The following is a 26,078-nucleotide window of genomic DNA, read 5'->3' on the forward strand; positions in this document are numbered from 1 at the left end:
GAAGGGACCTTAAAAGTCATCTGGTTCCAATACCCCTGCCATGGGTAGGGACATCTTCCTCTAGATCAAGTTGCTTAAAGCCCCATCCACTGTAGCCTTCAACACTTCCAGAGATAGAGTGGAACGTTCCAGTGCCTCACCACCCTCAAAGCAAAGAATTTCTAGAGTCTAATATCAACCTACCCCTTTCAGTTTAAAGCCATTCCCCCTTGTCCTAGCCCTGCACACTCCTGTAAAAAGTCTCTCTTTCATAGTTTCTCCTTTAGGTACTCAAAGGATCTCTGAGGTCTCTCCAGAGCCTTCTCTTCTCCAGGCTGAATGCTCTCAGTACATCTTCATAGGAAAGATGCTCCAGCCCTCTGAGTATCGTCGTGGTCTCCCCTCTGGTCTCATTTTAACAGCACTATGTTCTTTCTGTGTTTGCAGCCCCAGAGCTGCACACAGCACTGCAGGCTGGGCCTCACCAGAGCAGAGGGGCAGAGTCCCCTCCCTGCACTGCTGTGGATGCAACCCAGGGTGCAGTTGGTTTTCTGGACTGCAAGTACACAATGACAACAAATTTTACTGAAGAGATACATTTGCTTAGTGAAATAGAGTTGATAAGCCTTTGGGAGAAAACAGTGATTGAACACAAACAGTCATTTGCTGATGAAAAGGCCTTACAGATTGCTGGCAAACAAAAGGTTCTGAGCACCAAACTAGTGTGTACTGAAGTTGCATCAACAGCAAGTTTTCAGCCCAGAAGGTTTTCTCAACTTTCCTTTTGTACTTCAATCTTCTTTTAGGATACTCTGCATATATGATCATTTTTATATACGTTCAAATCATACCTTTTTCAACAACATTCTCAAATTGCTCATATTGAGGAGAGATCCCTTGCTGTGGACTGTAGGAAAAGTGTTCTCATGGAGAGAAAACAAGGAGAGAGGAGACACTGAAGTGCTCATTTAAAAGAACTAGTAGCTTGGAATGAAAGAAGGTTTTTTTTCCCCCTAGCACTACATTTGGATCTTGTATCAGTCACACCCTCAGTCTCTCTCCTGAGTCTCTGACTCTTAACTTTTGATAAGCCTCCAAGACCCTGACAAAGAGTATTTTCTCCAGACCACAAGAACCTCATCTGTCATCTCCCTACTGCTTTAATGGGGATAGGACTCTGCCATAAATGCATGTGACCCCCAGAAGGAGCAAAGGAAATTAAATTTAAAGAGAGTTCACCTGCTATGTACTAAATAAATGTACAAGCCTAGGCTATATTGCTCACCAGTACATGTTCTCAAATGACACACTCTTAAGCAGCAGATACACTGATCACAGAAACAGATTTTGCCCTTCAGTTGTGAATTAATGCCCCTACCAGACATAGAATAGTTCTGAGAAATAATGTGTTCTTTAGGATAAAATATGTAAGATTAGACAACTAGAGCTGAGTCATTGGACACCATGTCTAGTCCTAGCCCCATATTAAATAATTGTCTCACTAGCTGACTAATTTCCAGTTTAAATGTAAATTTACCTTCTTGTTTAGTATTAAGGTGGCAGTCTACCTGCAACACCCACTAGCAGAAAAGCAGAGGCACAGCCAACACTGGCTCTGCTTTGCCCTCTCTAGTGCAAGTCAGAGGAAACTGAGTCATGTGATTGCAGGTGAAAGTACATTTCCCACTTACAAGTCTTGCTGGAAGGCTGCTCCAGGCCCTTGCCCCAGGAAGACTAGAAATCTATTTCTAAATCAGTCTAAACATTCACAATTTATCTTTTTTGGTTTTCTTTTCTTATCTTTAAATTACAAGCACATAATTCTTCCAGTCTTCTGCATTTGTCATTCTCCATTTGTCTTCTGCATTTGCCATTCTCCATTATATTTCCCTCCATATACTTTCTAACAATACCCTTGCAAATATTTTCCTGCCAACCAAAATTACAAAATTTTATGCATTCCCCTTACCAGTCACTCTTTTCAATGTACAATACTGGTTTTATCTACCATTGGCAACCTAATTCTGATTGTCTAGTATTTATTTTCCTTCTCCTATCATGTATCTCTGTTTGCTTCCTTTTAAATTTTGTTGGAGAATTACAGCAAAAATTACAAGTCCTTTCATAGTCAGACAAAGGTTGCATCAGTTGAGTAGCTAAATACTGTACTTTTCTAAAATTACTAATTTATTTAACTTATATTAAATACCTGTTCTCTGCTACAGTTAAATAACCACCCTGAACAGAAATTTGGTTTCCAGAGTTAAAAACATTTAAAATCCACTCCTGCAAATACATTTTCTTTCTCTACAAGGGAAAAAGCTACAGGAATGATTGGGCTACTTGAGAATATGTTCTACAAGCTCTGATCTTTCAAGGTGATGAGTCATTAATTCTAACTGAATTTAATAGAGTTCAAGTTCTCTGCACATTTTGGGTTATTGTCCCAAGCTCAGAACAAAAAAACAGTAAGAAGTTTTCAGTGAACATAGAGCAGCCATAGAGAACAGGAAGATTGAAGAGTTTACAGAAGAATAGGTAAAAGGACAGGAAAACTGGAAAAAAATGTTTGAACATAAATCTTTAAAAATCTGAAAACCTAGATCAGCAGCCAATGCATATATTGAATAAATGAGCCATTTTTCTTACTCAAATAATCACAGCAGCATACATTTTGATGCCAGTTTGAAGAGATCGGAGCAGCGACAATAATATTAAATTAAGTAAACAACTACTGAACGTACATTAGTATTCTGTGTCTTTTATGACTTAACCCTTTGGAATAGCAATTAGTTTTCAGTTTAATTGATCAAATAAAGTTGGTAGAATGACAAAAACTGAAGCATTTTATTGATCATAGTTTTTAATGCAAACTGAGGACTGCTGAGGTAGCAGAACTGTCCACAATAGGTTACAGCATACAGCGATAAACTTCCCATCTCCTATCAAGCCTTCAGCCTGCTGTTCACTGCACAGTCTTTATCTTCACATGCTGACACATGTAATCTAACATTCTCACTTTGCCACAGTAGAAGCAATTACTTGACAATTTGATTATGGTTTCCTGTCAGCTCATACACAGAATATTCTTGGAGCTTTCAAGATCTTCAAAATATTTTGATTTTACAATGATAATAATCTTGTGGGGAAAACATCATTTAAAATATTGATTTCTGATAGTCAACCTGCTACAGATCTGCATGCAGAAACTGCTCAGAACATCTAGAAGCAGATATTCTGCACATGAGAAGAGAGGCAGGAACAGCAGTAATGTGCAAATAACAGAGGGAGAGGTTTCGGTGGATGAAAGCAGTTACTGTCTGACAGCTGCTTCCTCACTGTGTGAAATGAGTGGATGGACCCAGTCTGGGCTGTGGGAGACAGGTGTCCTCCCCACAAAATCCCAGACAGTCTGAGCATAGTCAAATCATAAAAGGATACGAGGGACACTTTTATGTCTAAAAATGGTTTTGGCAAATCCTGGGTGAGGTTCATGGAACTAGGGAATGGCAGAAGATATGCTCAGTCACTGCCTTTTTAGTTGAATCCCTGAGACAATTGAGCATTGCACAACAATTGATGTCAGTCTAGCACCTTGGGCTTGTTTTTCAGAACACATTCTGTAGCTCTGTATCTGTGGGTTGCAGCCAAAGAGCTGTTGCTCAGGTCAGAGGGGCCAAAACTGAGCTGATGCCACCTCTGCATTCTCTCTGCCCTATGGTGGCTTGGTATTACATTGATCCCCTCCTGGGTTATTCCATTTTATATTACATATCAAAATCCCCAGTGGCTCAAGGTGATGTCTAACATCCCACAGCAAGGCCTCAGTCAAACTCTTGGGCTTTGGCCATATCCTAAAAGCTTAGTGCTCACACAGAGCTCTTGGTATAGCCAGAGATGTCAAGTGGGCTCTCTGTGCTAACAAAACCACCACAGCAGCTGCATCATTCTTGCTAAGCTGAGCCCACACAGTTTAGTTTGTTGCTTTCAAATGAAATTTCAATAAACGTTTTGTAACAAAAGAACACTTGCTTTCCTGAATGTCAAGTGATATAAAGGTCTGCATCCTGACGAACAAATTGTGTGAACATTTTAGAGACCAGTTTCTTTCACCATACAGTCTGGATTCCTACCTCAACCTAAAGCAAATGGAAGACAGATATCCAAAGAACTTTACTTAGGTGGCTGTTGAACATATGTGGAAACATTATCCTAAAAGCCAAATTGTCTTGGCACAAAAATTCAAAGTAAACCTTTTATTTGCCTAAAATACAAGGTATTATGGGTTTGGATTTTTGGTTCAGGGGTTTTTCTTGTCTATGTTGCTGTTTTCAAGACATCAAAATACATTTTCTTTTCATTTTTCTTGTTGCCATTGTCCCCGAGGTATGACAGTTACATGAAATAGAACAAGAGAATAATCACATTGATGCAAGATAGAGCAGTCTTGGATATCTAGAATAAGACTGAAAAGCGAGCACATTAAAATGGCAGAGACACCACTGAAAATAATCCCATTAGTAAAACTGCATGACTAACAGTAATTTCTATGCACCCAGAACATATGTGCACCCCCAGAACACAATCAATCACTTCACATGGAATACAGCCACTCAGCACTATTATATTCATACATACAAGCTGTTAGCTATCATTAATCAAAATGCTTTTAACTAATTACTTTAACTTTTAAACAACAAATTTATGAATTTGCACTAAATTACCAAATTGCCATAATATCTTATTTCATCAAAAGTTATTCAGCTAATAATTTGCACTGTGACAAATGCTAGACAATCTTGGTATGTCCCAAGAAGGAAACATGTCACATTAGACACCCTGTGCTGGTAAAACCTTCCCACGTGTGAAGAGCTGTGACATGCTGTGAGACAGGGAAACCTCAGAGAGCCACATGGACTCAGAAGACCGTGTGGCCCCCTACATCTAATGGGATCACAAGAAATCTCCAGACTGAATGAAAAAAAAAAACATCCAAATGTAAGAAAGACATCTTCACTTGCTGTACAGGATACCAAAACTCACTGAAGTCAGTTACTGCTGAACAGGGAGAGCAGCTTAGGAAACAGAAATTATCTAGTGTAATATAAAAGAGGCTTTCTTCCATCACACAGAAAAGTAGAGAAAGCTTCTCTCAGCCTTGTTAGATGAGACTGTTTAACCTACGGCACAACAGTGTGAAGAAGGATTATTTAGTTGTAACCAGTTTATTCCACTGTTGTGCTGTAGCCAGTCTTGCCAAGAGTGTTAAAATACCATTACTATTTAATGATAGACTTTTCATTAAAAAAAAATAAATATGACAGCCTGCATGAGAAGGGAGTATGAACTACTAAAGCAGAGTACTTTGACAAATGGAGTCTCAGATTAGATTAATTTGAATGGGCTGTATTTTCTAAAATACAATTATGTATACATTTTATAACTAATGCTGATTTACACATACAAATGGAACAAAAAAACAGAAAGCAATGCTGAGTAAAATATAGCTCAGCTTTTTCAATTCATATGAAACTTTTCATCTTTAAAGTGATCAAAATTTAAACTAAAGTGCTTTTTAGATGGTATCTAAGAGCTGAAAGGGCCTCTTTTCTCTTCTAGCTTGAGTTTTTTGTGACCAATATATAATTTCTCACCAAACAGCTCTTTTCAGAAATGCAATATCTAAGGCTGCACAGCCCAGCAGTGTAGATATGAGGCTGTGATAAAACACTTCTGGAGTAGTTTTCTTCCACAATTCTGTTTTCATTACTATGCAGACACCCTTACCAGGAACTGCATGGAATTCATGAATTGTGTAGCATCAAAACCACAGTGTTGGGCCTTTGCAGTCAGATCTAATAGACCTTGACAATATAGAGAGAATACCAAAAAGAACAGCCTCTCATCTCTCTGGTTGACTCCCTGAAGCATATAATTTATTTTATAAATGAAGAAAATATATTTTTATAATTGCAGCAGGTGTGGAATATAGATGGCTCTTTATGCTGATAATTAAAAATAAATGTCAGGCCTACAACATCCTTGATCATTTAAGTCACTTTAATGATACACGAAATATAAAATAAGTCTTCACTAAAGGTCTCTAAACAGAAAAGGCCAACACCAGTAAATAAAGAAGGATTATCATGGTAGGACAAACTTGAAAGAAGATGATATTCATCCAAAATGCAATTTACTTTGGCAGTAATTTCCTATATTTTCCCTGCTATTATTGAAGATTTGGTTTTGACTAAGAACTTTTTTCTTTGAGAACCCATTCTCTTTGGTCAAAAGTCCTTTAGTCCTGTTAAGTCATATGTTAATGGCTTCACCATTTACTACATAAGAAAATTTGTCATGATGTCATCAACTTGTCACTTAGAGCCCTAATATAGGGTGAGGAAACTGAAGTGTCTTCAGACATGAATTCAAAATCAATGAGTTCAACTTCATAGAGCTGAAATGTGAACAATGAATGCACAATCATTTAAAAATTCATATTTTATGCCAACAGTTAATATGGTTAATGTATGGTAAAACAGTTAATATGAAAGCATTTCCAGAGATTGTTTCTGAATTTTTATAGGTGATTATTAGTTTTAGTTCCTGTACTTTGACCTTCAGAGGTATCAGATCACTCCAAAAAAGGATAACTCTAGGAACAAGAATGTAAACAGATACCACCATGACCCCTTCCCAGCAAACACAGACAGCACCTGGTATTATAGGAAGACATGATTGAGAGCACTGTAGGAAGACAAGCCTCAGTGTCACTCAGGCTCTAATATGAAACCCTTTGATATATTCAATGGAAGTCAATATAACCTAAAAAAAGTATTAATTATCTTCATCTCCCACTTCCACAAAGGTCCAATGCACCAGTTAGAGGAGAGGACACTGCTCCTCCTTTATACCTCAGAGGAAAGGCAGACATGCCCCCCTTTCCCTTGGTCTGCACAAACCAAGATGTGTCAGATGTGTCACCATCTCCTTGGTCCCCTCACTCCCTTGAGGGCCAGCACACTCCAGCATCTCCCAGCTCCCCAGCCCTGTTAGCAGCAGTCCCTGGCCTCTATCCACACCAGTGCTCTACATTCATTTACATGCATCCTGTTTCAGACTGTAAACTCTGTTAGTGCAGTCTTCTGCAAGAAGCTTGCCTTTATTATTTTTCCCCTAACTCTTGTCATTTGCAAACCACATAGTTGTAGAACAGCCCTTTTGGGGAACACTCTTTCAGCAACTGCATTGGTTCACAATGCAGATATGCAAAAATCAGGAAAACCAGGAACACATTTATATTTTAAAGCTATTATTCTCTGCATCGTTTATCAAATCACTTCTCTCTATTGGCAGCCATTGGGTAAACAAAAAAAACATCTCTCAAATCATAGCAATGCTGACTTTTTTTGCTTTACCACTGCGCTCTCATATTCTTACAAGGTAAAATTAGTATAAGTGGCAGCATGTTTCCACAAGGCACAGCAATGTAGCTGTCATATCAGGAAAGCTGGTTCGTCTCACTAAAAAAAGTTACAGAGAACACAAGTCACAAAAGGCTTTTGCCGAGAAACCATCTGCTTTAACTAACAGACCATTTCCTGCTCACTATCTTATGTTATGGCAGGGTAAGGAGGATTTCTTCCTCTGTCAAACAATATCCTTGCACAAGAGCCTGAACTCTAGACAGCTTAGATATATGTGCTTCCAACATCCATGATTTACAAAACAATCTTAAAGACTGAAAAGTGCCAGAAGTGATGAGGAGAAATCCCCCCTTGGCAACAAGAACAGGAATGATAAGCAACAGGGAGGGCAAGGACCAATCTTCAATACCTCTGCTTCAGGAGTGCTAAATTTCTCACAGCTTATCCAACCTGATAGTACTCCTGTCAGGGGACTACCAGTACAAAAGCAGTTATTAAGCTACTATTCATGCTGAGCCAAAGTGAAAAAACAAGGTAGACAAGCAAGCAAAAGCAGAAATTGCCATTTAATAGTCATGGTCCTATCAAGGACAGCACATCTATTCTTTCCACTCTCCTTGCTGTTGAGCATCTCCCTATGACTTTTGAATTCTGCCGCAGTAACTGTTCTCCTATAAGGAATTTCCTTGGGGCCTCACAATGTCCTCACTCCTTCTTCAGTATTTCATTTATGCTTTGTTTCTTAATGATCAAAATATGGCTTGGGTTTTTTTCTTTCTTAAATCCCATACCTAGTTTATGCCTTTCTATTCAGCTGATATCTCTCCAGTAGCTGGTGTGAAATGAGTTGGTGACCACTTTCCATTTTGCAGCAATACATCCATTTGCCATCTATGCTTGTCACACCAGACTGAGCATTTCAGCCAAAGTCCAGTAAGCAGCAGACCTCTGCAATGTTATTGTGGCAATGAGAAAGAGCTCGATCAAATGAGGCTTATTTCCTGAATGCAGCATCTGCATTTACCATACAGACTCCAGTTTGCCTGGAGATATCAAGAGATGGTTGGAGAAGGGACATCTGATCATCTATTGACTACCTCTGGTCTGCAGATATCCCTGGTGTAAAGGCAGCAATACCAGCAATCTTGCACACTTACCACAACTAATGCTGCCTGCTGGAGCTGCTCTTGGCTGTCTGCACTTCAGTACCAGCATGCTGGGGCTTCCCTGCTGGGGAAGGGTCCTGAAGCAAAATGCCTACACAACATGCCTGTCCCACTCTGCCATGCAGTCACTTTTATTAGTGGTAATATCTGCTCTCCTACTGTCAAATCCCCCCTTCCCACACAGGGAGCATAGAAAGGGATTTCATACTGTGTTTCCATTAAATACAAAAGCTCAGAAGTAACTCAAACTGTCAGGATTTATTCTGAATCAATTTTTCCCATAATAAATAGAAGTTCAGTTTTCTTGTGGTTAAACAAAATGAAATGCACACAGTGAAAAAAATTAAAGCTGTCAAGCCATTAGATGTCTCATATTAATGTGCATAAATGTTCAGAATTTAATGGGGAAAGGTGTGAGCTTTAGTAATTAATATTAGATGTTGCCAGAAAAAATTAGACTTCGTTTCAGAAAACGGGTTGACCTCTTGATCCTCCAGATCATTGCATATGAGATCCGTCTTTCATTACACAGTTAAGTGCTCACACACAACATCCTATTTGTGATGAATAAAGTAGGCCGAAGGGGTATTTCTTGCCGTGATTTCCCTACAGGTTTGACAAGTGTGGAGTGGGGAAGAAGGAATTTAAGCAACTAGCTGCTGAAAAGTTGGTTTATGCCATATTACTGTCATAAATTATTTTTACCTGAATATTCTGCTCTGTACTCCGGTTGTGAAAGGACAAGAGTCTTTATTTTTTTAGACTAAGTATTTGAACCATTTAACAAAACAATTTTCATACCAGGCAGTGCAATTCCTGGTCTAGTTTCCGGTAGGACTTCCGGAGAATTAGGCAAAAATACTTAATATCTTTTCCCCAAGTGCCAATTTTTGGCTGCTGAGCATGTAGCCCACAGCAGCAGATGATGTGCTGGACAGCCTCTAGGGAACAAGAGGCGTTATCCTCTGCTAATGTTGAGAGCCTGTGTGACACTCTTGCTTACTGCTAGTTTCTATTTCCAGCAGAAGGCAGCAGACCTGTTTAATACAATGTTTGAGTCAGCCCAGCTGCTGGTGGGTGGATGGCCATATCCTTCCTTCCTTATCTTTTCCATGACATGCTGTGCTCTGGAGCCCATGAGTCATGTGAAGGAAAGGCACCTGCTGGCAGTCACAGCCGTGCACATCAACCCTTCACAGCCACTGGGGCAGTGACTGGAGCAAATGGGAACTTGTCTTTTATGTAGCCCATGGTGTGACACATGGTGAAGGAGCACCATTTGGAAGAGGAAAAGGGCAGCAGGCCAGGAGAACTCACTAAGAGCCAGAGAAGTGTTGAGCTGTCAGAGCATCAGTACCTGGAATCACCATGACCCCAACACTGTGCACAGACCAGCAGAGGAGCAGATCCCAGCCCAAACACTGTATCTCTGCTGTGTCCATGCAGGGCAGGCAAAGAAAGAGCAGACTCTGCTTCTCCTGCCATCCTCATGCCTCACCTGTACTGCCTGCTTTGCCACAGCACTGCCACCAAGCTTCCTTCAGTTGAAGGTATGGTGATATGCAAAGTGCTTGCAAAGACAGAAACTATGAGAAGCAATTAATTTGCACTGGCCATTCAAACTTGACAGCAATGCTTGAACAACCTGGCTGCTCAACCCTTCCCCTCCACTCTCCACCCCCTATTTGCTGCAGCATTAGATCATCCTGAAGGGAGGGAAAATTGGATTCTGTTCATGAAAGCACAAATGAAAGTGATTTTTCGTTTACCTACGAGAACATTTTAAAGAGGAGAAAATTGCATTAAACACACTCAACTATATTTACTAAATTATTAATCTAACAAAAGCCAAGCAAAGATCACACATTCAGAAAACATTGCATTTTTTATTAGTTGGCTGAAATGTCCCCTGGTAGCTTCCTCTAAGACTGACTATTGTATAAGAATGAAGAACTCCAAAAAAAAAAAAAAAAGATAAATTGTTTTATAATTAGAATCATTTGTAATTCACCAGGTATGTGGACTAATACACCTTGCAAAAACCCGCCCATGTTATATTATACAAAGGACTCACTCCAGGCTTATACCACACAAAACAGCCCTCATGGCTTTAGTTCCCAAGGTGCCAAAAATTTAGAGGTTGTACTTGGGTATGCAATAGCTCCTCCTCCTGCAGTAGGTTTTGACAGCCATCCTTCATATCTACTCAACTCAGAAACACAGTGCTAAAATAATCCTATGTTTTTGAATCTGAACAAGGCAGTGGTTTTACTCGCAGCCATTCAGCATGCACAGTACACAGGCCTCCAGCCTGGCTCAGGTTCCTGGGCTGGGCAAAAGACTTGCCTGTTTCTCTCCTCAGCTATGATATTCATATAAATATCACCTGGGGTAGCAGGAAAGGTCTTTCTCAGGTGCTGAGGCAACACTCATCAGGATACATAGTTGGGCCCCTGTACAGTTTCTAGTGAAAGGAAGCATTGACCCCAAAGGAAGGCCATCCACCCTACAGGATCTCCAGTGATTCCACAGGTAGAAGCAAGATTGATAAACCTGGCCTATTCCTGGTTTACAAAGATGCCCATTACAGATTCTTACACAGCTTCTTCAATCCTGCTGCTAAAAGCAATTAAGAAAAAGAATCCCTCCCATTCCTTCACAAATAAAATCCATGTTTGAGAGTCCACTAGTCCTTGAAGTAGTTCCTTTTTTGTTGGTTTATTTTGGGTTTTGGAGGGTTTTCAGCATTTTTTAGAAAATATAGTGGAAGTTTATTTAGTTTGTGCAATACATACATGTTTATTTAGCATCATTGAAGTCCCTCTTGGACAGGGCCCCCAGGTTGGCCCTGCTCTGAGCTACTGGTTGGAATAGCATTGTAATGTTTGCAGCATTACCTTTGGAAGCTGTATGAAGTGCATAGACTGCCATGAAATAGCCCTAGAAATAGTTCTCTGGTATTACCAAGTCAGTTACTAGATGTCAGTCAGGAAAAAACCCAAACATACTTAATATTACATGCCTTTGTAAACGGAGATTTATGAACTGGGAATCTATTTGTACATCAAAGTACCTAGACAATAGATCACTCGATTCTCCAGTAAGATTCTGTTTACTGATGAAGTTATCTACTAGAAATGTTATTTATATACTTTTTTGTTTCTTCTCTTTACGCTTGTCATTAGCAAAACCTTTTTCAATCCGAAAGCACAAGCAGGTCTTTTTGACAGAGACACAACTGCTAATGGCAGCAAAGATGTTTGCTATGGCTCAAACCCAGTTCAAACTTCAGAAGTTCCACATAACTTGGGACAAAGCAGAATTCCCTCCACAGCTGTTTCCTACTTATGTGCAAAGCTGTGTTCCAGGTTGCCAGTGCCTTCCCACATTACTGCACAGCAATTCCAGCCAACTACTAAACAGGAGCAAGAGCTGATGATGCGCATTGTCACCTAGACGAAAATGGGAGTCAGCCCTGAGCTTCTAATGTCAGCACTGCTGACTTATGCCAGCCAGAGTTCGTCACCACCTTTGCTACCACAAAAACTCTTTAGATAAATTATTTATTAACAACTTTTTTGCCTATATTGTATTGAATAACATAGGCTTCTCTATGACCTGTGCCTCTATAGTGTATGCAAGAGGTATCTATTAATCTACAATAAAAAAACTCAACACCAGCTGAAGTCCAAACTCCTCACTGCATAAGGAAGGGAGCAAAAGGCAAGTTTGACTTTAGCTTTTAGAATTCATACAAGTTTTGAAGTGCCACTTAGCAAGATATAGCTGTCCTCCAGATTTATTGTCAGTTCTTTCCTACTATATTCTTATATGCATAAGGGTATAAAGCTTGGACACTTTCACATTTAAGCCTAGAAACTATCTGTTCAGTATTTTTTTAATTTTTATGGCCATAACTACGTAAATTATATAATACAAGTCTTTATTTTAAAAGCTTTTTCTCATTAGTGTCTGCTCTCAGCTCGATAAATCACTGTGCTATACCATGTGATTGTGCCCTGCCATACAGCTCCAAGTACTGAATGGACAAATGAAGCTGTTATAAACCCATACTAAGTGACATTTTTTAACCCATACATTTTGAGAGCTTTTTAATTACATATTTTCTATGATTTCTGATTAAACCTAATTTGCTTTTAATGGCACATAATAAATCACACCACAGAATTATTATTCACATTCTTCCCAAATGTAGTCAAATGATTTGTTTGCCACTTTTGGGACTGAAGTCCATCTTCCATTAAGAAAATAGTGAATTAGAAGAAAGTACTTATAGATATACAGACAACTCCAGATCTTTCCTATGACTTATTCTTCTCTCACTTAAGCCCCAAGGGAGGTTTACTACACTTTCTTTAGATAAAAGAAAACTTAGCAGCAGGTCTGTGGGTATGCCTGCAAGTGACAGTGCTCTGTCTGCTGCCTTCTATCAGAGTTCCCATACAATCAGAAGGATTGCAGTGTGTGGTCAACTTGCATCCTCATGAAAGCATTACCACAAAATAATCAGAAATAATCCCATTAAAGAATACAGATTCTCCACAGCCAAAAACTTTAATAAGAAATAAAGCAACTTATTTTCTTCATCTTTCCAGGCCTTGTTTTTCTAAGAGGTGACTTTTTTACTTTTCTCAGTGTCTCAAGCCATGCAACTCTTATATCTCCCTATTTCAAGCACTTCAATGACACTGCAGTCAGCTTCTAGAAATATGTAGACATGAAGGAAACCTGTTTGATTTACAAGTATTTTATGTAAAATCTAGAATTAATAACTACAATATTGAAAGATCCTTTTATACTGATGTAAAAGAAATCTCATTTAATCCCTCTATCATAATGGAATATGCAAATACCTGCATTAAGTGTAGTTACAATCACCTTTTCACTCATGGGTCTTTATCCCTATATTTCATTGCAATACAAAACACGGCTATTGCCAGCTGTATATATATGTACACACACACACAGCTCTGTCTCCTCTGAATGTTTGGTAGCTGTATCTCAGTACTTTGGAATATAATGCCACTCTATGTTCTCCAATTCTGCAAGATACAATTTAGAATTCTCTACTAGGAAGAAGTTTGTTTTTTTTTTTTTTTTACTGTCTTACAGATTACAAGATAGCAATAGAAATGTCTAAAAGTTAAAAAGTTGTGCTTGCTTAGCATTATTTTACCCTTTAGAAGCACTCCTCATACAAAACATTTGGGATTCTACAATTCCTGTGGCAGCCTAGTTTGTCTAACACTTCCTTTGGGAGCTAGGAAGGCTGAGAAACTGTAATTCTTTGAGTAAACAGCAGGTGATATCTGCAATAGAGAGAATATTTGTCTTACAGAAACTATTGGACAGAAAATTACTATCAGTACAATGGGAGCAACCACAAGGCTGAGCTATAGCATGTTGACTTCCTGAAGTGAGAGAATTTTTAATGTTTAAATTCTGCTGTTCATGTAATTTCCACAAGCAGAAAAGCTGTTTTTCTCTATCATACTCCCTACCCTTCAGAGAGTTAAAACAGATAAGCTCCTTTCTACTCCTAAGTTCATGCATCAATTTCCAAGGAAGAAAAGAATCCATCAACAACTCAAATTCACCTCCTCAACCAAAAGTAGACTAAATTCCCTGGTTTGTTTACTCCTTATATTGGGGGAAGCTCCGGTTTATCACAGTTCTCCCTGGTAAGTTGTCATTAGAAAATACAAAGCCATTAGCCAAAAGCAAAAAAGAAAGCAGAGGCATGTACCTGTCTCGAAACTTCCCAGGGCAGCTACATCGAAGGACAAACCTCCAGAATCGGATTTCTAAACTGATCATGCAAAACAGGTACTTTGAAACACTGGCAAACAGTATTTTTAAATTCTTCTGCCGCCTCATCTGTTAGTTTCATGTGTTTCTAGGGGAATCACACCACAAAGGAATTTTAATTAGACACTTCTTTACTTAACAACCTGTCTACAAGCTGAATGGCAGGAAACAATCAATGCCTTGATTAATGAATTGTCAATCAAACCATATCCCTACATTTGGCTACCTTGAGCTTCCTCAGCCAGAACAACATGGGGAAAGAATACTCCTGTTATTAACCCTCTCTGTCCTGCACTGTCAGGCACCAGATGATCAATCCATTTTCCATTTACCCTTAGCACCACTGATAAAATTGATCCTCACAACAGAAATTTTCTGTTTCAGTCCCTAAGTCTGCCACTTAAGACACCCTGTCAAAAACATTTTTCAGATAATTCTCGTTTTACTGAGCCCTTTTAACATGGAAAGTGCTGATCTCCATACAGATCCATTTTGCGATACAAAACATTCAATTAAGCTGCACCAACATTAATGATGATTACTAGAGATCAAATTGAAGGGCAACCAGAAGTGACTTATCTATGCTTGAGTCTGGTGACCCCTTCATTCCTTGCCAGGGAATGTGAAGAAACAGATTAATCAAACACAATAGCCATATGTTTACTTTTTTTTTAAGCAATCAGATTTCCACAGTCAGAAAAGCATTGACAAGTTGTTACATGATTTTCTCAGCACCCGTGGCTCACAAAATCTTGTGTTTGTAATCAAACCGCAGCAAACAGCAGTAGCTCTACCTGTCATCATGGCCCTAAGGGAGGACACAAGCAGTGTGCAGCTCTTACTCCCAGGATGTATTCTCCAGATGCTGGAAAACCCTTTGACCAAAAGATACTGTTCTAGGATAAGAAAGACATATCTGCAAGCAAGACATGATAGAACTACTTCAATGTCTGTCTATATTTTCATAGAAAAAGACACTAAATGCAAGACATTCTTAAGAACTTGCCTGAAATTCCCCATTTATAATAAGATTTATAACTTGAAAATCATTTTTCCTCCCCTCACAGGCTTCATGGCGGGGGGATGGAAAAGAATAAACATACTGATGAGAATAATCTTATTTTAATGGATTGACAAAGACAACTTTGTGGCTGATGATATGACTGCACTTATTCATTTTTAATCACAATGTATTAACCTGTGGTGGAGAAAGCCAAAATCAGCAATGCATTTAAGGAAGTCTTTAAATCAAAGCAGACAAACAGCCACACTACTGCCTACTACCATTAGATCATTAAGATGCATAGAATTAAGCACCAGCTTAACATGTTGTTAAATTGTGTCCTTAATATTGGCACACCAGAAAAACAGGAAACAGAGTATTTAACTCATACCTTACAAATATATTCTATCATCACAGGTTTCTGAACTCTTATGAGAAAAAAAAAATAAAAGTTCCTACATTCCTCTGGAGTTAGGGTTGTGTATTTAAATTTAGAAATTTCATTTGTAGTGAGTGACATTTCCAGTAGGATGGTGAGACAGTGCAGCTTACAGGAAAACATCCCAGCCAAAAAGCTACCATTGTGTCCCAGCAGATTATGTAGAACAAGGATTTTGACCCAGTTTTGGCATGAATATTATTTACAGCTCAACCTACAAATGACTGGCTTTCCTGGATTTACTCTCTCTAACGCATATATCTGTTTTCTGGTTATTTTCTGTTTTCTTTAATAATTCTGTTCTAGACACACTGCAAGGCAGCCTTCCTGATGAAGAGGATGAATTTACCAACACCTGGTGCATTTGCAACCCTAGAACAGCCAGATGGTAAAGACACAGACTCTGCAAATGTGATTACAGCAAGGAAAGCAGTGCTGCTGCAGACAGAAACAGTCCCTGGGGAAGGAAAAGCAGGAGAGAGGGTAGGTTGATTTGGTCCGGTTTTCCTAAGGGCCAGTTACTTATCCTGCTGGAAATGCAGCCCAGAGGGCCACACAGACTGCGAGCAGCAGGTACACAAATAACTGAGCCTACTCACAATCCTACTTCTGAACTGTCAAAGGATTGCCTCAAAAGCCATATCATACAGTAGCCCAAACAACTGGTGGTTTTGTGGAGCTTCAGGATTACCCACGTAATCTTCTTAAGGAATGAAATAGAACAGCCATAGAGGGCTCTACAGAGGAAGATCACAAAGTTCATCAGCTGAGATGTGATTATAAGAGAGCTAATCAGTTTAACTACAAAGTAGATCATACTATTTGTTCTTTGGAAAGATCCTCAGCTTCTTCAGAGATTTTCTCTTCTCCTCTTTCCCTGTCCTTGCCCCTCTTCTGTTTACTCCCTTTTGTCCAGATACACAGAAAGCATTCTATGTTAAATATCTCATTTTAACCAAGGAAAAACAAATGTATATTAAAAATATTTCCTACATACCAGTGTAGTAAAGCAAGAGCCTTAAAAATCTAGGAAAGTATCACTCCAAAATCATCACTTCCATTTGTACTTCCCACTTCTATGTGCATCTATGATCCCAGTGTTGCCGTACTTAGTCTGCAGTAAAAACCAGCTCCAGGGTTTGCACAGCAGGCAGTGTCATGAAACCACCGAGATGCCATAAATCTGCATGGCTAGTCCATCCAGAAAGCAGTCTGCAGAAAACAGTATTTATACTGTTAACAGGCTAACACTGCTAACACCTTCTCTCCTAGTCCAGGGTTTCCCAGAAGCTCGGCTCTCCTGTCAAGGAATAACTGCCCATGTTGCCACAAGTTCATTTCAGACCATGAAGTAGCATCCTCTCCCATGAGCATCATTTTACTATGAGCAATCTCCAGCTATAAACAGAAGCAGCACCTAGTGTGGATAAATGAAAGTGGAAATCTTCTTGATTGTGTGATTCCTGACCCTTATTTTCTGCCTTTTAGCCTCAGTCCCAAATGACAGTTCCAGGGAACTTTCTCTTAAGATTACCAAAACAGAAGTAGCAATAGTTAGAGAACTTATTATCTGAACATGCACTTGTGAGGTTTGGATTAAAACCACAAGTTCATTTCACTTACCAGTTAATAAACAATCAGTTTTCCATAATTCCTCCAGCTCTTCAGGCTTTATAGGTACATACAGAAGATAAAACACTTTATACTCCAAAGAAATACATAACCTTTTTTTTTGGTTGGTGGAGTTCAGCGGTTTCCAGGAGGGAGAGGGAAGAGATGGTAAATTCTTTTGCTTTATAAGGCCTAACCTGAAAATCCCTGACTCAGAAACAGCTGCCTCGAGGGTTCCCTGATATTACTTGAGGAATGGGCTGATTGGCCACCGAACAATCACCCCCATCTGCACACTGACTCACTCAGGTGCCAGATATTGGGTCTTATCATCTCCTGAATGAAAAGCCTTCCACACCTGGGGTTGTTTCCATATAGACTACTTACACGGATTAAGCCCCCACTTTAGGAGAAGTCCTAATAATTCATTTTTGTCATATGCTTATTTTTCTGTTCTTTTCACACTTGTTCTCAGTAAATCAATATAATGAAGATCTGTAAAAGAACTGTAAAAGTCATGGGATAGATTGATAAGTCTGTATAAATCCAAGAAAATATTACAGAGACTAATACAATACCTAAATTGTTTTAACTTGCATAACAAAATTTTAACTTCAATTTATTTTTATTTGATTTTGAGCTATCTCTGAGATTGGCTTAAGTAGAAAGTTGCAGGAGGCTTCTCTGTTTGCTACTTTAAAAAAGTTATTTCATAATAACTCTAAAATAGTTGATAATTTTTAGCCAGTGGGACCAATTTAAGATGAACTACAAAACTGTTCAGCTGCTTTCCCAGGTCCTACATCTTTCCCAGCAGCAAATCCTGTGGTTCTAGGATCACAAAGGAGCATCACAATGATGGCGGTGTGCTCTGTGTGTAATCGGAATTTGCTTGTGAGGAAATTACGTGACAGAGTTCTTCAGTAACACTTCTACACACAAGGGAAGACTTTTGTGGGAACCCCTTCTTCAATAAATGAAAGACATTTATTTAAGTTCAACATTTAAAGTACAGCCTGGTAGACTTCATTACACACATCTAGCAACACTTGACTCTGGACTAATACACTTCAATAATTATGTCTGGCAGGTTTTTTGAAGTTATCTAATTTTTCCCATTTTGAAAGATTTCCAACAGTACTACATACTTTTTTTTTCTATCTTAGTTTAAGAAAGAACTTGCACACATTCTGCAGCCCAGCCCCCCATCAGAAAAGCATGTAAAAACAGGCATTATGTTTAAGTGCTCTCCCAAAGACATTTTCTTGAGTCAGGAACTTGAACTGAGGTCAACAGCAGATGGATGAGCAATCATATAGTTCTTATACATATATTTCTTTTTGAATGAGATGAAATAACTCAGCATTAGATCCCATGAACAGACCATTTACTTTGTCATCTCAAAGGAGAGATGCAGTATCAACCCATTCTCCTAAGGTCACTGAGAAATTCAAAGGAATACTGGTTAAGTTGATACTGCTTACATAGTTATGTAGAGTATTCTAGTTGCTGGACATTATTTCTGAGATTAAATTAAAACCATAAAAAACTTTGTCATGCATTCCTATACTTTTTTCAGGCAGGCTTTTATGATCAACTCTTATGGTATTATATTTTCATTTAAAAAATGCAAGTAAACTTGCCTAACCAGGCAGCCAGACTTATGCTACTACATAATTTTTTTTCAGTGAGCTGTTAAAAAAAAAAAAAGCCATGTAGTCTTTACTGAAAAACAAAACCAGTACGTGTCTAAAAATGTTCAGTGTTACAGGAATATATGAAAGGAACCAAAATCTGAGTTCAAAACTGCTTCTCTTTAATATACACCATACTCTAGATTGCCTGTCAAGTTGGGGAACACTGCAGATATGAATGCAGCCAGTGCATATGCCAGCTTTCTAAATAAAACCTGTCAACTTCATATTCAAGGGTCTGTTTTCCACGTCTGTCTTCTCAGGCTAACCTCCCTCAGCACTCTACTGTAAATTCAAAAAACAAACTTCCCAGGAGTGCTGCTGTTGATAAAGAATGGAGAAAATGCTACAGATTTTGGATGACTTCTGCTGCCTCAGGCATGGATTTAGGAAGGGCTGCGGGCATGCACCTCTGTCCCCTGCTCCCAGGGCTGGGTGGTGGTGTGCTCTGCACCATTCTCCTCCACAAACCACCTAGTCACATCAGAGCTACTTTAGCCTTTCCACCTGAGTTTTTTCAGCCCCTATTCCCAGGCTCATGTTTCTGGGATGGCTCCAACTATGTATCATTAATTATGGCTGAAATTATGAGCTCTTTGAAAACAATGACAAAAATCTCAATATTTTGGATTTTTTGCCTCTCAGCTACAAGGGGTCATTTTGCATTTGTGAGTCATGTTTCTTATCCGTTAATTGAAAAGTCTCTTTTCTCCCTCTTAGAGAGTTACAAAGGAAGTTCCTGAATAGGTAGTTACCTAATGCTAAAGTAGTTGGTTCACTTACTTCAAAGCCCATTTGAGTTTCCACTTTCTCACACTAATGCCCACATAAATAAATACAGACTCACTATTTCTCCGAGTTCCTCCATCTATCACCATTGCCTCCCATCTGATTTACTTTCAGAAAGTGCTTAGCACAAGGTTTGCCTTTCTGACTGGTGGGTACCTAATACGTGAAGTGCCCCCAGTGCCTGGAACATCAGGTTCAGCAATCATTCCACTTGGAACTGGAAGCTCTGAGTCTGAAAGTGAGCAGGTGCATGGGCCAATTCCAGCTCATGTGTGTGAGATCCACAAACTCAGTGGCAAGAAAGAACCATACAAATAATCCACTGCCAGTTCATGTAGTTTTGGTTTAGTACACTAGAGTGACAATCTCACAACTGCAGGGTCCATGCAGAGGATTTTGGATCTAAGACAGAAATCCCGAACTGGACCGTATTCAACAGGAACCCAGCAGAGAGCATAGTGCAGGGTGACATGTTGATAGTAATCTGCATTACTAAGCCAGTAAGTGGATTGCAGCAGTTAGAGGGTTTTCACAGTATTTATCTTAAGACCTTGATGTAATGAATCGCAATACTGAAAGTTAATAAGCTTATGTACTTGGATCATGATTTCTATACCATTCTAAGAAAAGGGGGCTCAATCTTCAATCTGATCAGTGGCAAATAGAAAGATGTGTGCTTTAGATGCAAGAGTAAAACATCAAGACAAGATGGCTGGATCATTCCCTTGACAGAGACACTGCAGAAATAAGGCCTAAATTCATATCTCAAGAAGCTAAACAGTTAAATTACAGTATTAGCTTTTTAAATGAAATACTTTGTTAAAGGAATAAAACAGGATAGAATCAATTTTTATTGCTCTATCATGCCTCTAAACCAATTGCAGCTGTAATAAAATTAGGGATCCCATTTCATTTAAAGCAAGGAAAGTAATTTTATTTACTTTTTTCAGTCACGCCCCCACACAAGTGCGAGCACAGAGCAATCAGCCACTGCACTTGTTAGCTTGCTGATTAAATACTTTGTCACTTAATGCTGCACTAATTAAAGAGAATTGAAGCTGCTTGTGCATCAGCTAACACAGCATTAACTTAAACTGAAATCCCTACACTTCATTCATTTCTTCTGTGCAGAGCCGGAGGAGGAAGACCCATTCTGCTTTTTTTTCCACCAGTAATTCTAATATATCCATCCCCAGCTGCTGAGATTTCTTTGGCCAACAACTTTTGATGGCTGTACTAAGCCAATAAAATTTCCTTGTACCTGCAGTCTTGCCAGTTTTGTGACCCACAAGTGCCAAGTATGAAAGCGCAGTGGTGAAAGCCAAAGAACTGCTGCGCTCTGCAGCTCCACATCCTGCCTGATACACGCCATGGGGTCAGAGGGCAGACCCTATTACCTACCTGCTGAAAGTGTTTGCTTGGCCAAATAATTGATAATTGTTAGAACTTGTTCAAAGTCCCACTCTGGATGTCTGCTAATTTGTGAAATTCATGCCTATGTTTTTAAGGGGCCTAGAGACTAATTAATAAGATTCCAAGTCTTTACATCTCAGAAGTCATGATTTCTAAGCCAACATCAGCATTCCCAAGAGCGTGACTCCCCAGTTTCAAATTTTGTTACCAAAACAGAATTATAGACAAGGAAAAACATATAGATCAGGAAAAGCTTCCCTATTGCAAAGTTAACCACATTAAACATATGAGTTTGTTCTCTCCTCTGCAAATGATATGCACTGAACTGACAAATGAAGTCGAGATTGATTAGCTGCGTAGGTGTGTGTCTGTGTTTGTAGTTCATGGAGCTGATCACTTAATCTAAACTGACACTTAGACTATACATGTTTCACCATCACGTTTTCTGGAATATAACCAAACAGATGGTGCATGAACATCACAATATAGTCACAAGTTCCCAGAAGGAGTTAACATTTTTTTTTAGAATGGCAGCTCATTATATACCATAACTAAGGTTGTATCACCCATTTCCCTATAAATTGTGATTTTCAAGGGTTTACGATGTAACCATGAAAATTCATTCAGGCTAGAAAAATAGTCTGAAACCAAGAACTCAGTTTTTGTTGAGAAATGTCAAGCAAGCTATCCCACCACCACACAGTTTTCATCTTTTAAAAATTCTCTCCATTAATTCTTAAACTGTGAGAGAAGGGAAGGGAATGCTCCTAGAAGTTCTTTAAAGAAGGTAAATAATTTGTATTTTCATGCCAAATTTTAAGTTTTTATTATATTCCCGCATGTTATAAACCAACAAAAAAACTTTAGACTCCAGAAATCAGTCTATTAAAATATCCATATAAACTGTGCACCCCAAGGTTGGTTTCGCCATAATATTTCAAATATTTTAGTCACTGCCCCTAAAATATTTTAAAGCAGCAGCAAAAAAACCAAAAGGATTTCATCAAAATCAGTCTTAACCAGTGCTGTCAGGCTGTAGAAGCATCATCTTGCTCCCGCTACAAGATGGTTTAAGTCCACTTTTTGTTTCACCTCCCTCTCACAGGGGAAAACAGAAGTAGAATAAGGTGTAGAGAAGGGAAATACAAGTCTTTCCTTTTAAATTTATGGTCACTTGCAAAAGTCGGTTTGGAGTCTTTTTCGAGGTAAGGTCTGTTTTCGGCAAATAGACATGTGCCCTTTCTATTGCATTTTGTTTTAAAAATATCAAGCATGCCCTGAAGAGCATCCCTCCATGCCCATGTCCAATCCATCATTCTGTGGCTTATACTGTCATCCTTAGAATTTTTGGTCCTACATAAAGTGGGCCATATCCAGCTCCAGACTTGCCCTCCTTACTTCCACAAGCTAAGCTGTATTTTATTTCCTTCTTGGAAGAGCTACAGATTAGACAGCAGATGAGATGACAGAGAAAACAAAACCATGCAGCATTTCAGAGCTGCCTCCCTATCATTGCATTCTCTGTCTCCATTTTTCATCTCCTTCATGTTCTTTGTCATTTCTCTTATGGCTGGGTGTGTTTTTTCTCTTTAACTCTGTAACATGGGTCTTCTCTGTAAAGCTCCTCAGACATTTCTGTAAGTAATTCCCCATGCCCATTGCATAGCTGTGCTTTGGAAGAAGGGCCCAGGATGGCATGGCTTTGCCAGCACTGTGCCAGTCCCTGGCACGCCCAGCCCCAAGAGGCCCCTGCACAGCGCTGCTAGCACCAGTCTCAGACTGCCCACACGGCAGGTGGGCACAGGGAGCTGGGGCAGCCAGGGAAATCACTGGGGACAGGCCAATTGTAGCAAATTCTCCTGACTACGGAACAGAATTACCTGCAGTAGCAGGCCTGGGACACGTCACCAGCTCTGCTGGGACACAGCTCAGTGCTGCCGTGCAGGCTGCAGCTGACTCACTTTGCTGTGCCTAGCTACAGCATGAGCTTTGAGACACCTCTGCAGGCACTGATCAGGAACATGAGTGGCATAAAAGCCATAGGAGTGTAAAGGCAGAACAAACTGACCCAGAAATGGACAAAACCAAGGGAAAACCATCACCACAGACTTGTGCCCTTGGCCTCCTGCTGCCCTATAACCCATGGAGGCCACAGAGCCAAATTAGTGAGCAGAGGCAAGTGACCAGTTGTGACCCAGGTTGTGTATTACACATCCCACAGCAGCCCCAGGGCACAGCTCTGGTCCCCAGAGCCACAGGCTGCACTGACTTTTGCACATCTGAACACCAGGGTGTTTCACTGCTGTTCCTTTGGGGCAAGTTCTGGTTGGCTGTACTAAAACAGAGGACAAAAATGAGATTCTGAGGACACAGTTAATACACAAAAGTTATAGGCACTCAGGTCTATAAAAAAAATATATATATCTGTTGCAGAAAAATATTCATTAGTTATTATTTTAAATTATGAATTCTGGCCCATTCCCATCTGAACAGCTGGCAAACATCCTGTTACAATCAGGTTGGATTTAGAGGGTTAGGAGTGTTAGGGTTTCTTGATCAAGATACTTTGTTATAATTACGGTCTATTAAGACTTGTTATTAGCTTATTAAGAATTTTGCTTGTTGTCTGCATGAACTATATTCAATAATACTTAATTGAATATAAAATAATGACACTAGAAGCAAAAAAGTCATCAAATACATTAATAAAGCCTTTTGAAAATGCAGGTGATCATTTAAGTGATGAAAGACATTTGTGCATAGCATCCTTGCTTATTCAGATGGTTGATTGCTACATGATCACGATTTCTTTTGTTTTGCTCACTCAACATATGCTCCATGCCTTGTAAACTGCATACCTGTATGTAGCAACCCATCTTGTTTAGATTAGTGAGATTTGTACATCCTGTGCTCTTTTTCTGAACAGATTTGCCTGGAATGTTTTCAGGCTGACATTAACAAGATACAGCAACGCGCAATAGAGATGTGCTATAGTGCTTAGACTCATCTGTGAGCTAAAATGTGTGCACATCTGGATTGGGCTTTTTCATTTAATATTGGCCCACACACATCTATGATGTTAGTGATGGTCAGTGATTTTTTTCTAAAATTTATTTGAACAATGTTTTCCCTTGCTGTTTCCTGTACCAAAGAAAGTAAAATCTGTTTCCTTGGCATACAGAGGGAAAAACTTGATTCAGCAGTTCCTAAATTATCATGTTGCAAGTATACTTCAGTCCTTGGTGGTTCCTGGCATGCATAGCTGCAGGATAGAATCAGTTAATTTAGGGTTAAATATTTCCTCAACCTGATAAAAAATGTTTCATTTTATATGCTCAGCAAAATCAAGAGAAACCATTTGCATCATTGGCAGTAAAATTTATTCTTATCTCTGACATTCTGGGAAAAAAATAAAATTAAAAATCTGAGTAAGATTGGCTTTAATCACAAACCCTTTAGAGCAAAGACTGCCTTTCCTCACAGTACCCAGGAACACACTGAACCCACATCACGGCTTCAGCTTTTAGGAACTGGCACAGAGAGGAATAAGACAGCAATATCTGTTACATGATGTCCTGTGGTGTCTTTGCTGACACCTTGAATGTGGATTGCTTACTGCTTGAACCCCCTTGAAGAGGTGAAACACCAAGATTCCTGTTTTCATTGGTCTATCATGCATGCCATTTAATATTTTTAAGACTTACTTTGCAGTTTTTCACCACATAAAATACAGGAAATGTCACTTATTTTAAAAGGTTATATTTAACACACAGGCAAACTGCATTCAAATGCAAGTAAGATTGTGACAAGCCATGAAATGTGTAAAATTACAAAGAATGCAAAATTAGTGCATCAAACCTTTGCCTCCTTCCCATGAAACACAGCAGTACAGAGCTGGTGGCAGGCTGAACAATTGGTAGTTTGCTATGCCAACAGTAAAGACAGGAAGGTTTCCTTTTACTCTCTCTTTCTATGGAAAATTATCTTCAATTTTTATTACAATACAGTGCAAGCATCAAGTTTAGTCTTAGCAGCATGTCTCCACTCATGTTGTGAATGTAATTGTAACAAAGGGAATCTGAAAAGTCTTACTAGTAAGAACAAAGCTTACTTTCACACAGATTGTTCTGCCCAGAGGGGTTCTGGTCACCTGCAAACCATGGCCAGGATCTTATTTTCAGCCCCTCAAGTGCTCAGCCCTGGTGGCTGACTGTCCCCGTCTGTCCAGAGCTCAGACAGAAGCATGCTGGCAGCTCAGCACAAATGAACAAATCATGATGTTGAAAGTCACATCCTGTCCGTGAATCTGAGATCTGAAATTGCTTGTACTTTGCAAAATCCTTACTTCTCATTATACCCATCTCCAAGTGGCTTCTGGAAAAAATAGTTCCACTACTTGGAATTTCTGCAGCAATCTTTGGTTGTCTTGCGGGACTGGAGTCAAGATGGATTCAGCTTTTGCAAGCTTCTTGTATGTGTGTGGCTGTTAAACCTGTGAAAGGACACTGAAGAAGACAGAAAGATACACCATTCAGAGAAGACAAGCTTTCTGAGAGCAGTTTGTACTCAAAGGTCATGGATCCTTTTCCTGATTCAAGAGTGAAACACTTCTGGATCCATTGCTTCTTCAAGAGAAGAGGGAAATTTGGGCACACTGGTATAAAAGTAGAACTCCCTCAAAAACATTCCTTTGAGCATTTTGTCTTCTCTTTTGTACAACTCTTGTAC

General features: G+C 39.3%; 1 long non-coding RNA gene across 4 annotated transcripts in view; it reads right to left on the bottom strand.

Annotated features, from left to right (window-relative positions):
- LOC144246768 (uncharacterized) overlaps positions 1-26,078 on the bottom strand; it is a 271,425-nt gene that overhangs the window by 214,641 nt on the left and 30,706 nt on the right. For all 4 annotated transcript variants that reach the window (XR_014956907.1, XR_014956909.1, XR_014956910.1 and 1 more), the window contains one exon: positions 17,467-25,855. This is a non-coding gene — a long non-coding RNA (uncharacterized LOC144246768). The remainder of the gene's footprint in view (positions 1-17,466; positions 25,856-26,078) is intronic.

The sequence above is a fragment of the Lonchura striata genome, chromosome 8 (genome assembly GCF_050655825.1).
Source record: "Lonchura striata isolate lonStrDom1 chromosome 8, ASM5065582v1, whole genome shotgun sequence".
In the NCBI taxonomy this organism is placed as follows: domain Eukaryota; kingdom Metazoa; phylum Chordata; class Aves; order Passeriformes; family Estrildidae; genus Lonchura; species Lonchura striata.